General features: G+C 42.7%; 1 protein-coding gene and 1 long non-coding RNA gene across 2 annotated transcripts in view; one reads left to right on the top strand and one right to left on the bottom strand.

The window, feature by feature from the left end:
* Window positions 1–11,576, top strand: part of MCF2L2 (MCF.2 cell line derived transforming sequence-like 2) — a 159,789-nt gene that overhangs the window by 1,470 nt on the left and 146,743 nt on the right. The gene's annotated exons all lie outside the window — the stretch shown is intronic.
* LOC308199866 lies at window positions 8,401–10,589 on the bottom strand. Its single transcript, XR_013955059.1, has 2 exons — window positions 9,916–10,589; window positions 8,401–9,095 (listed from the first exon to the last, which is right to left on the bottom strand). It is a non-coding gene; the product is annotated as an uncharacterized lncRNA (long non-coding RNA).

Here is an 11,576-nt window from a genome sequence, read left to right as displayed (position 1 = left end):
AAATAGCACAAGAGCAGATTTAAACTGAATAAAATGCTTAAGACCAGGTGCCATTTTTCCAATCTCTTCTCCATGATCACCTGATAACCTGTGCAGGGGCTTGATGTGGGAGAGAGAGCGTGACTGTCAGGAAAGCACACAGCCTCAGTCTTTTTGACCCAGTGATGCCAACATGAGTTGCTTTGCAATTGTACAAATTCAGATAGACACAAAGTCATAAGAATTCACATTTTTATTATGAAGACTTCAGTATGAAGCACATTTCATTTTTTTTTTTTTTTTTAGGCAGAGTACTTAATTGGAGCCAAAGAGATTTGTATGTCTCCTGTTTTTCCTGTTAGACTCAATACGGATCTCCATCATCCATATTGAGGACCCTCCTTGATGTCAGGAGGGATATGTTAGAGGTAACAGCATTATGTTAGTATCTAGCAATGCAGAAAATCATTCTGTCCGCTAGAAAGATGTTAGTTAACCTGTGTGCTGTTCCTTGGCAAATGGAGAGGTTTCTGGATCACGTGGCTGAGACTAGAGAGCCTCACTGGTTTCCTTGAGGTCAACCTCCAGGTCAGTCCTAGGGAGAGGAATGAAGACCACAGGTCTTGGTGTATTTTTTTTTTTGTCTTTTTTGTTTGTTTGTTTTCCCATTTCACACTGACAAGAGCCTATTTCCCTACCTTCAAACAGGGAACAACAATCTCACCATTTTCCCAGTCATTCAGGACCTAGAAATCTGACCCTGCTTGTGGGATCTGACTGCCTTTTTGCAGACAGTGCTCATTTCTTGACAAATCATGTAACTAGAAAAAACAGTTGTACAAAAGTGGAAGCAAGTAATGATGAAAAAATGTTATTGGTTGAAAATTGATCTTCCAAACCCCCTGATGATGCACCGTGTTTATGAATCACACCTTGTAACATGAATCTCCTTAGCTGAATCGGCAGTATCTTATTGAATCAGTAATTCCCGGGCAGCAGCTGGAGTCTCTTGAAAGTTCAGTGGGAATCTTTAAAGCTTAGATAAGTGAAAGGACTCTCATCCTTAGCAAACTGAGGGGATCCCTCACCATGAACATACTTTATAGTGTTTACTAATTTTACAGCGTCTGTCACCCTCTTATTGGACCACTTGGACTAATGGCTTTTAGTCTCTCTATAACGCAGCCAACACTTGATTGAGAGCACAGCTCTCAGATCCCGTGATAACAGGAGGGAGGAAACTTATTCACAACATTTAGAAAACAAACAAGACCTTTATGGGACCATTAAAAAGAAAGACTAGATATATATTTATATTTTAAATACAAACTTTGTGGGATCATTTTTTTTCGTCTGTGTGGAGTAGATAAAACACCAGTTTATTTTTAATGTGTCAATAAGAGTGTCACAAGTTAATTGCCTGGAGCTCAACTTATCTGTCCTGGGCAGAAGCTTTGATCCCTCATTAGTTGACTCATGTTGTGTTAGACAGTCCACGTGCTTGTTAAATGAGCCTCTTATCCTGCTAGAGACTCCAGACAGGTATCTATCTGCTTAACCCAGTTTAAAATCAAATCGTTCAAGTTACCTACTTTTAAGTTATCTGTCCATAGTAGCTATCTTAACTTGGCACTTTTTTAGTACCATGCCCCCTGTGGTACATCTTTACACAGTGTCAAGCAATAGAGGGCCAAAAGAAATCTCTTAAATAGCCCTGTGCTCCCTCAGCCTGTCTGGGATTATTCCTGATTGCCCTGGTGTGGGTGAGGTAATGGGGCCACCACAGGTGTCTAGGACAGGAGTGATTTGTGAACGCTAGCAGGCTTTCTGCTTGCTACACAAGATGTAGCACAAAATGTCACCCAATCTTGTTATCAAAACCGCGTCAGAATTCTTTTTTTAGTTTAACCTACTTCCATTAAACTTGATTGGCAGGAGGTGTTGGGGAAATGCTCATCTCTTTTGAAAAAAATGTGTCATTCAGGTAGGTGGGTAAGTGTCAGCTCTTCTGTGATGGGGAGGGAAGAAGCTTTGCTGGGTGACGTGCTTGGTGCTGACAGCAGGGGTGTTTGCACATGGGAATTGTACGGCTCATCCAGCTTGTGAAGCCCACCAGAATATGCTTTTGTGCACCCGCTACCCACCCACGCTTGGCAGTTGGTTCCCAGAAGTCTGATGCCAGCTTTGCTGCATGTGGGCAATGTTCTGGGCACAGTTATGCACACGAGCATCTCCACCCAGTGCCCCATTTTCCACAGATTTTTATTCTTAAAATGATTTTATAATAATATGAAGCTGCCAGAATAGACATCAGCTGTCTGAAATGGAAACAGCAGAGCTCCTCTCTGTTATCAGCAAAGAATACTGCATTTGAGACAGGATTTTCTTCCCTGTAACTTCCAATTCAGTTGTGAGAGCTCCTCATCTGCAAATGACAACTGTATCCATATGAGCTGTTTGTCAGCATCCCTGGTAGGGGAGGCACTGGTGTGAAATTGCAGAAAGCAGTACATTGCATAAATGACATAATAAAAAGAACACACATTCATGTCAGCTTTCATCTGGTTTTACAAACACTCATTTGCCCAGTCTCCCATTTTACGAAATGACGAATGAATTTAAGCAATTTGCAAGAGATCAAAAGGGAAATCAGTGGCAGAACTGGGTTTAGGGTGGAAATCTCAGGACTTACACAATCACTTAGGACTCCTGTCTGTTAACCGCAGTAGGTCAATTCCTACCACTTTTGGCTTAACCACCAGCTCTGGGGAGCAGTGTAAAATATCTCTCTATGTGCGGGAATTGTGCTACAATTTGGGACAGGAGGTGAAGGACAGCACTGCATCCAGTTGACTGTATGAGAGGAATTTAGGTCAGCAGAATGGAATAACCCGCGCTGGCGATTGTCCAAGGCTGATGGCTAAGCATCACAAGTCACAGAATCTGTTTTATGCTGCAAAGCCACAAATAATCTAATATGTCACAGCTGAATAGACCATTGCAATGTTTCTGATGTGTGACTGTGTACAGCAAGGATACTTAAAAGAGATTTCTTAAGTAGTTACCTTCCAAGGCACCATATCAAGTAGGCCTTCTGTTTCTTTATGCAAAGGATTAAATCAAGGCAATGGAAATTCCCCTGCCCATGACAGAAAATTCTTCCCTTTGTTTTAGAGCATTCATGCATTTCAGGAACTCTTTTTGAAGCACTGGTCCCACAGCTCTTTCCTACTTTTAATTTTTTGGTGAGCACCCAGGGGTGACTGGTCTCTTCCACTGACCGCAGCACACCAGGTTTCTTTACCCAAAAGTAAGGTACAGGCTTAGAATATGCATCTATCACTGCATTCCCAATGAAACAGGACAGTAGCAAACTGCAGAAATATGTTTGATAAATTTCCTTGGGATCTCATGCTAATGAAGAGTGATCGTTCATAGTTCGTTTCCCCATTAACCTATATTTATTAAAAATTGACCTTCTGTTATCATATTACCTGCATCTTTCTCTCTGTATCCTAATCAAGCTTTTGAACTCTTGGCAAATTTTGACCAAATTTGGTCATGAAATACTAAGTTCATACAAAATCTGAAAATATTGAATGGAGATAAGAAAAAATGCAAATATGGAGGAAAAGGCGAATCAACTTATTCTATTAGACCTCACAGAATCTACATGAGACAGCGAAAACGGAGAAGGAAAAGTAATAATTTATTTTTGCTAGTTTTGCTGCTTAAAAAAGCTACTTGTTTACATTTTTGTTCCCAGATTGTGGTTATTAGTTTTGCCTCAATATGGCTTATTCTGTGCAGCTGTTTCAACTGGGAACTGTTTAATAATGAACTGTTTAAAAGAGGTTTGTTAATGCTGCGGAGTTTATGCCTAAAAGTGGAAATCACGCATCTACAGAAACTCGTGAAAAATGTGCAGATTTGTCTAGTGTACTCTCCAAAATGTAGAATACTGCAAGTACTTGTTTAAAGCTCACTTTCCAGCCTGGTTTCTCAAGGCATGATGAGAAATAAAGACCACGAGAAATCGTTACAAGCTGGGGATACAGACCACTGGTTTGGTTGTCTTAATTTCAAGCCAAAATATTTGTGTGATAGTTTTGCCTCATGTTTAGGGAGAGAGGTGATTAAAGAGCTTCCCAGAACCAATAGAATCAGTAGTCTATACTCTCTAATAGGCTCCCTCTCTTTTGGAACAGAACAGCTCAGAGGTGTTTCTTTTTCTACACTGTCTGTTACTTTAGTTGAATGCTTTTTTTTTTTTTTTTTTTTTTTATGGAGTGCGATTCAGACTCCACCATCCTTAACAAAATTCAAGAGGATGTTAGAAAAATCCTGTAATCCAGGTTTGTTACCACTAATTCTCTTACAAGCAGTAAACAGAGCCATGGACTAGAGCCCCACAGAACCGAAAGGCTGCTTACAACCCTAGCTATTTTCTCATTTGTGGATATCCTCTCCCAAACTGGCTTTCATTCCCCCCAAACCCTGAGCTTTCATTCTTAAACCAGTAAGAGACCGGGATTCCAGGGAGGAAAAGGGGTAGGAATAGCAACCATCCACCATCTGCTTGCTGCAGGATTTTCACACTTTCTTCGTATGCATTTTGTAATGGCAACTGTTGGAGACAGGGTACTGAGCTGGATGGAGCTGAGGTGTGATCCAGTCTGTCAATCTGTAGGTCACTGTCTGTTTCAAAAGCCCCCAGATGGCTGCTGTTAAATCTAGTGCTGCTACAGTAGTCTCTCCCTGTCCTGTATTTTCCAGTCTACCTCAGCAATGGCTTGTAGGTGTTTGTTTCTTCGAGTGAATGCACGGAGGAGTGTTTGACATGAAGAGTTATTGAAGGAAAGCCAGATGGCAGAATCTGGGTTTTGCTGTTAGTACCGGTGATGCCCATCGCCCCTTCCACAGCTGTGCATGCCAGGCACTTGGTTCATTGCATCCTTAGAAAGCTCTCTTGGGCTCTGTAGTATGGCTGTTGGCACCTGCAAAGAGGTTGGGGCTCAAACAAGTTATTAAGTGAGACTGTCTACTGTTGCACTCAGCTCTTCTCCTGGCTTTCCTAAACCCACGTCTATCTCAGGACTGCATTTCCTGAGACGGTGTTAGCCCTCTATGGTCATTACAATACAGCAGAAAGAGGGAACTGTCAACTTCCAGACCAGGCCTGTGCAAATGTTTTCCATATTTTTAAAAAATAAGTAATAGTAATAAAGAAGAATGTGGTAGCTTAGGTCGCAAGCAGGGGAAAAATGACATATTGCAACATCATTCACTGAGCTACTCAGACTGTGGCACTTCCCTATCCTTTTAAACACTCCAGAGCAACCCCAGGGCAGTCTGGAAGGAGAAGGCAGAGGAGACACTCCAGGGGAAGGCAAGTATAGGAGGTTTCCTCCTGTGTGAGCTCTTGGGTCAGGCACAATGACAGCAGCTGGTGCTGGCACAAGTCACCGCTTGCTGACAGGGTAGGCAGTTGTGACCATTCTGCATTGCTTAGTCTCGATATTAAAAAGCAAAGAGAGCCAAAAGAAGCCAGAGAGGAGCCCTTGTCTGTCCCCATTTCCATGTCATAGGGAAGCTCAGATGGCCTCAGTGTAAATTAAACTGCTGTGACATCAATTACAATTCCTGGCAGCTCATTAAATACAAGGACCTTTTTCCACCTCTTGCCTCATCTTTTATTTAATTCCTTTTCTCGCCTTCCATATGGTGCCCATATCCATGAGATCTCCTGAGAGGACATCTCTCCTGGGGCAATCAGGTTCAGCACCTGGGAAGGTACTTGCATTACCACACCATCTCAGTGAGGGGAGAGTAAGCTCAGCAATTTCATTGCTGTTACTTCCTTCTCCCTTTTTCTGCACCACGTTGGAAGCCTCTCTTAGCCCCTGAGGAACGACTCAGCATTCAGACGAGGATGAACCTTTCTGGATGAGGTTTGGATGACTGCTAAAATCATTTTGATATCTGGTATATGGTATTAGCCCCTTTTGTACATCCCTTCCAGTTTTTCAGTGCTGGGCTTGTGTTCAAGGATTGGGTGGAAGACACACCACAAATATTTAGTGTTAATGCTGATGCTTTGTAGCCCACTAACTGAGCCTCTTCTACCCCACTTTGGAGTGCAGCACAGTAATGTCTGGATTTCCCCAGATGGTCAATGACTGGGAGAAATCTGAGTTCTCTACACAGCTGCCTGCTCCTAGTCACCTCAAAAATGCTGGAAAAAGATGTGAAAGGGATAGCATGGCACATGGCTCATTATTAGTCATTCATCTTTGGTGACTCAGAGTATCCAGAACAGCACACATGGTCAGAATTGAAACCAAGGAACGTGAGAGAGACAGGGTGAAGAAACTGCCAGCTCTTACATGCATAGATGGAAAAACATCACTAGTAAATACCTTAAGAGATCTGTAAGTCATGGCAGAAAGGGAGGTACTGCTCTGAGTTCAGAATACTCTAAAGAAAAGCTTGTGCGTTTAGTGGAGGAAAGGATGGCAGGCTCCGCTTTGGCATGGGGACAGGTGTGCAGGGAGCAGACAGGATGAGATCACAGCACCTTCAAGTCCCTCTGTCATGTAAACACAACGTAGCTAACATGCGAGTCCAAAGGCATAGCTGCCTCTGGGGAATGACTGAGCTCATGGACTGGAAGCGAGCCATGTCCAGCATGTGAACTCAGGCTGGGGTAAATCTGACACAACGGCACTTATTCAGGGGTGAACTACATCACCCTTGTGCGCATCTTGTCATTTGCAGAGCAGCATTACAGAAGCCTGATGCCTTTTCAGGGAAGAGACCCACAAATAATTCAGCATTATGAAATAGTCCTTTCTCCTGTTTCTGTTAGAATATTCCTTGTATGCTATAGAGAATGAAGCACTGAACTGAAACAGACAACCCCAAACTGCAGCGGACACTAGGATTCGGTTTGCAAAGCTGCACAGTGCAGGAACTGCTTTCCTGAGTTCATTTGGGGATCTTGGGTTAGTTCCTGTAAGATCTCAAGGAAAACCCAGCTGAGAGGATCTCGAGTCAGGTGCCCCACGTCCGTGAGTACAGGCTGTAATCTCCGTGCTTCCCGTTATCTCCATCTGTGTCACAAAGATCTTGGATGCAAACCAGCAGCTCTTATCCTGAGACTGTTTACGCACCCACCCGGATCACCTAATATACGCACACCCCAATAGTACTACTGTAGGGCTTGCATAGTATCAACCCATATATTAACACCATATGTTACAGGCTTCAGATGAGAGAGGCTGGATCCGCCGCTTCCGCAGTGCAGGCTGTTGCCTAGGGCAACGGGATACAGGGGGGCTGCAAAGCGTTTCGCTATTGCTTTCCCTGCATGACTGTGAGCTGTATGATTTCCAGTTTCCCCGAGGCAATGAATTCTCTATGGCTGGCCCTGAATATGAGAGCAGTTATCTGCCGTTCCAAGCCATATGTGCAAGCCAAACAATGCTAATGTACAGCGTTTTGGTCTGCTAGCAACAGTTGCTGACAGAACCTGGCTCTCCTTGCTCAACACATGCGCTGAGCTCCAGGGATTTTAGAGTAGTTACTCCCAGTTAACACCGGAGAACTACTTCAAGATACCTGCAACGTGAAGAGGTGAAGAAAATCCAAAGCCAGAGGTGGTATCTTTCAGTACTTCAGGAGAGTGATTGGTGCCTTTAAATTCGGGGACCTCTGAGATAGCAGCCATTTTTCATTTTTTATATGTAGAGGATTAGCCTACAGTTGCTGGCATCTCCAAAATCAATGCAGTATCTATAGCTTAGTTAGGACTTTGCAAAGATGTGCAAGCACCAACAGACAGGTACAGGGGGAAAGAACTGCAGCAAACACATGCAGCTGTAGTAGCAATAAGTAGAAAAAGATGATCTGGATGTGCAAAGTTTGGGTATGTTCTCTGTTGATTGTGTATGTTACAACCTTAGCACTTCAAATGTGTGTGTTTTGTTTTTTTTTCCTCCCCTCCTGGTATGGACTCCATATTCTAATAGAATTGCTGTGGCTAGAATTAAGATCAGGAGAGTTTGCCTCTTTTTGTCAATCAATAATCCTTCACATAACAAAGGAGGACTATAAATATTTCCCTCCTTGGGGTCTGAAGTTCACTGTTGTCCATTACACTTTGGTTTAGAGGTCTCCAAAGCCAATGCTTCATGTCTGAAGCGGTCGATACTGGTATTTGCAGCATAAAAGCCAGAGCTGATGACATACATAGAAACCATCTTATTGATCTTGCAATATTCAGAGAAAAGGTTATTTCAAACAAAAATAGCAAAGGGTCTTAGTATAATGCTGAGCTCTAATCAGATGAATAACTAATCAGAAAACTCCCAGCAATTATATGCCGGTAATTGGTGGAGGAAGGTTGCTTGAAAAATCTGGTTCATCCTTATTATGGTGATTAGCTTATTCAGCACTAGTGTATGGCTTTTTTTTTTTTTTTAAATGATTTAAAGCTACTCTCACTGTTTCATCTACCTCTGATATTTGCATTGTGATCAGTATCTACTATCTTGTCCCTTTCCACATCAAATCAGTAGAGGATTCACACTGAACTTAGAAGTCACACTTGCATTGGAGGTAAATTTTTTGGTCCTTATTTTTGTAAGTCATAGATATCCTACTTCCTGGCTTTGTTTTCAGCAAGGGGAGTATGTAGTTCAGCAATGTGCAATCATCATTCTAGATGATGGTTAGTTACACTCTGGTGATACAGCAGAGCCTTGTGCATAGTTACTTCTTGACTGAGAGAAAGCTAGCAGCCAAGCACACTTTGAGGAGCAATGCTGTTCGGACAGGAGCTATGAGGAGTCTGTCAGAGTTATTCTGTGCCCGCTCTACCACAACATCTCCAATACCAGCTCTGCCCAGGCCATGCTCTGCAGACATCCCACTCTCCTTTTCAGAGCTGGGGGAGCAAAGCCTCTCCAGGTCAGCCATGGGAAGGAGGGATGAAACAACCGATAGTCCCCTGGCACCTCCTCTGTCCAAAAGCACCACAGTAGGGCTGCTGTCTGAGGTGGCAAGGGAATAGGTTGGTCTCAGGAAGGCAGCTGTGCTGGAATGGCCTTGTCCTCCTGCAGAGGAGAGAGCATGGGGGGCACATCAGCGCTAATTTATGCTACAACTTCCCTTGTCACAAGTCCCTCAATGACAAGATCAAACTGCTTTGTCTTCCTTTCTCAGATCAGCTGAAAGGCAGGGGGTTACTGAATTGGGCAGAGGAGCTCCAGCCTCACTCCCTCAAGCCCATTCTCCATGAGATTTAATAGCACTGCAGGGCTTGGTACCCAGGAGTTGCTTTCTGTTGAGAGACCCCTTGTCCTGGAAGATTCGGAGGATAGTCCCCATCACTGCCACTTGGGGAGGGGCCACTAGAGGACACAGAAGGGTGTAATCACTTTTCTGTGCACAAAGTCTGTAGGAGCAAGGCCATCTTACTGTTTATGCTGCATTCAAAGCATAAAAGTCCAAAATACCTAGACAGCACAGTCTCCAGAGAAAAGCCTGTGAGATGCATGCTGATCCTTTGAAGATTTGGGTACCCAAGTTCTTTAAGTTTGTCATCTGAATTACATTAGACTGAAGAAGCATATCACTTCATTGAAAGTTACATGTGTGTAATTTTGATGTCTAAGAACTATAGTTCAAGTCATTTATGCTGGTTTTCCTACTCAGAAGTAAACACATCCCTTCATTTTATCCCTAGAAGAAGGAAGCATGAAACTAATCTTATAAGTGCTTTAGCAAAGGTGTGAAACTCATGTGAAACTTGATAACTTCAGTTACAGATTAAGCTACAAACTGTAAGAGTCTTAAACATCTAATAAGGAAACACCCAGATTAGGAAAATATTTTACAACAAAATAAGACCAGAGTTGACATGATCATCCTTACCTCCTAGAGGGTAGCCCTACACTACCCAAACAAGGATGGTGACAGATTTAAATGACAAAGATGGCCTAACGTTAATCTAGTAAGTCTAAACTACAAGTCATAAATAGCAGAGAAAGTACCTGAATACAACATTGCCCACAACACAAGTGGAAGAGGGACTGGGAACCCTCTTAAATGGAGTCACTGGAGCATTGGGCAGAGTGATTGGGTGATGATTAGTGATTAGATGATTAGTGCAGTCAGGACCCTTGCTACATGCTGCTGCTAATTGCAAAATAATTTCTCAGTATACCCTACGTGCTCTAAAATATCTGCCATGTCCACTGCTGGTGCTGTTATTTGGGATCAGTCAGACGTTGTGCCTGATTTTTAAACTCCTTGTTAGTGTTTTGTTTTTCTTTCAACTAATTAGCCCATTCTTAGCTGTTTCAGTTCAACTGCCTTCACCATCAGACCTGCTGCCTCTGAAAGAGTACGTAGTAGTAATTAGCCTGACACAAACAGCAACTGCAAAACCTTAATGAGCAAGATGCTATTTTAAAATACAGTGTTGAATCGGCAGATATTATCAGATAAAGTTGGAAAATACTCTAGTGTTCAAAGTTGCAAACAGGAGGTAAATATTTATTAGTACGTCCCCATTTATCATCTAGCTTTACTGCAGTAATTGCAACTGAAATTAGACAAATTGTATGAATACCTTGGCCTTCGGTTCTCAGCTGAAGATTATTCTTCCTTGTGCTTCATTATTTGTATCAAGATTTTGAAGTTCCTATGGTACTTCTGATGCAAGTAAATAAATACTGCTTTATTTTTTGTACACTTGACTTGCTACTCTTGAACCAAGTATATTTAAAATGAGGCAGACAGGTAAATATTTTGCAGAATTATGTGAATTTATGCTACAAAGGAGCAGCAAAGAAAGAGTTAAAGAGACAGTGGCAGGGAAGGATTATTTCCCCACCTGGAAGCAGGTATCAGTTAGGGGCAGGTGTTAGCAGTAGCCCTGGTGTGAAGAAGTGTTCTAGGGCCTGCTTAAAGGAGCTGTGTAAAGAGGTACTAGCTGGAAGCAAAGAAATAACGAGGTAGATGTTTAGGTGGAGAAAGAAGTACAAAAAAAGAGGCTGGAAGGGGGGGGGGAAGGTCTATAGGGTACCTAAAGGCTATGTAGGAGGCTGCTTTGGGGTTTGAAGCTTGTGTGCTGTGTTGGAGAGCTGAGCTGTGAGAACTCTAAAGGGTGCATGCTGTGTGGAAGGTTGCAAGGATGTACGGGGGAATTGAAGGCTCCTGGGAAGCTGGAAGGCTGTCCTGGAGATACGAGGCTGTGTAGGAGGCTGGAAATCCCTGTGCTGCTTGGTAGGCTCGAAGGCTGATCTGAATCTGGTGTTATCAGCTCATGGGACAAAGAGACTCGAGGAAAAAAAAACCTGTGTTTATTTATAAGAGATCCTAAGGATGCCTCTGAACCCAGGGATGCAAGCAATAACTAATGTTTATTTACAAAGGCATTAAATAATTAGATTTCCCTTTAGATAAATAGTAATCTTGTGGAGTTATTAACCTACAGCTTTCAGAGGTGCTGGGGCTCCAGGAGGTAGAAGAAAAATTAGGTACTATTCAAATATTAATGTGTTTAAGAGGAAGCAGCACTTCTACTAAGG

This window comes from Anser brachyrhynchus (genome assembly GCF_964034855.1).
Source record: "Anser brachyrhynchus genome assembly, chromosome: 9".
In the NCBI taxonomy this organism is placed as follows: Eukaryota; Metazoa; Chordata; class Aves; order Anseriformes; family Anatidae; genus Anser; species Anser brachyrhynchus.
This window is presented reverse-complemented; position numbering and strand designations above follow the sequence as displayed.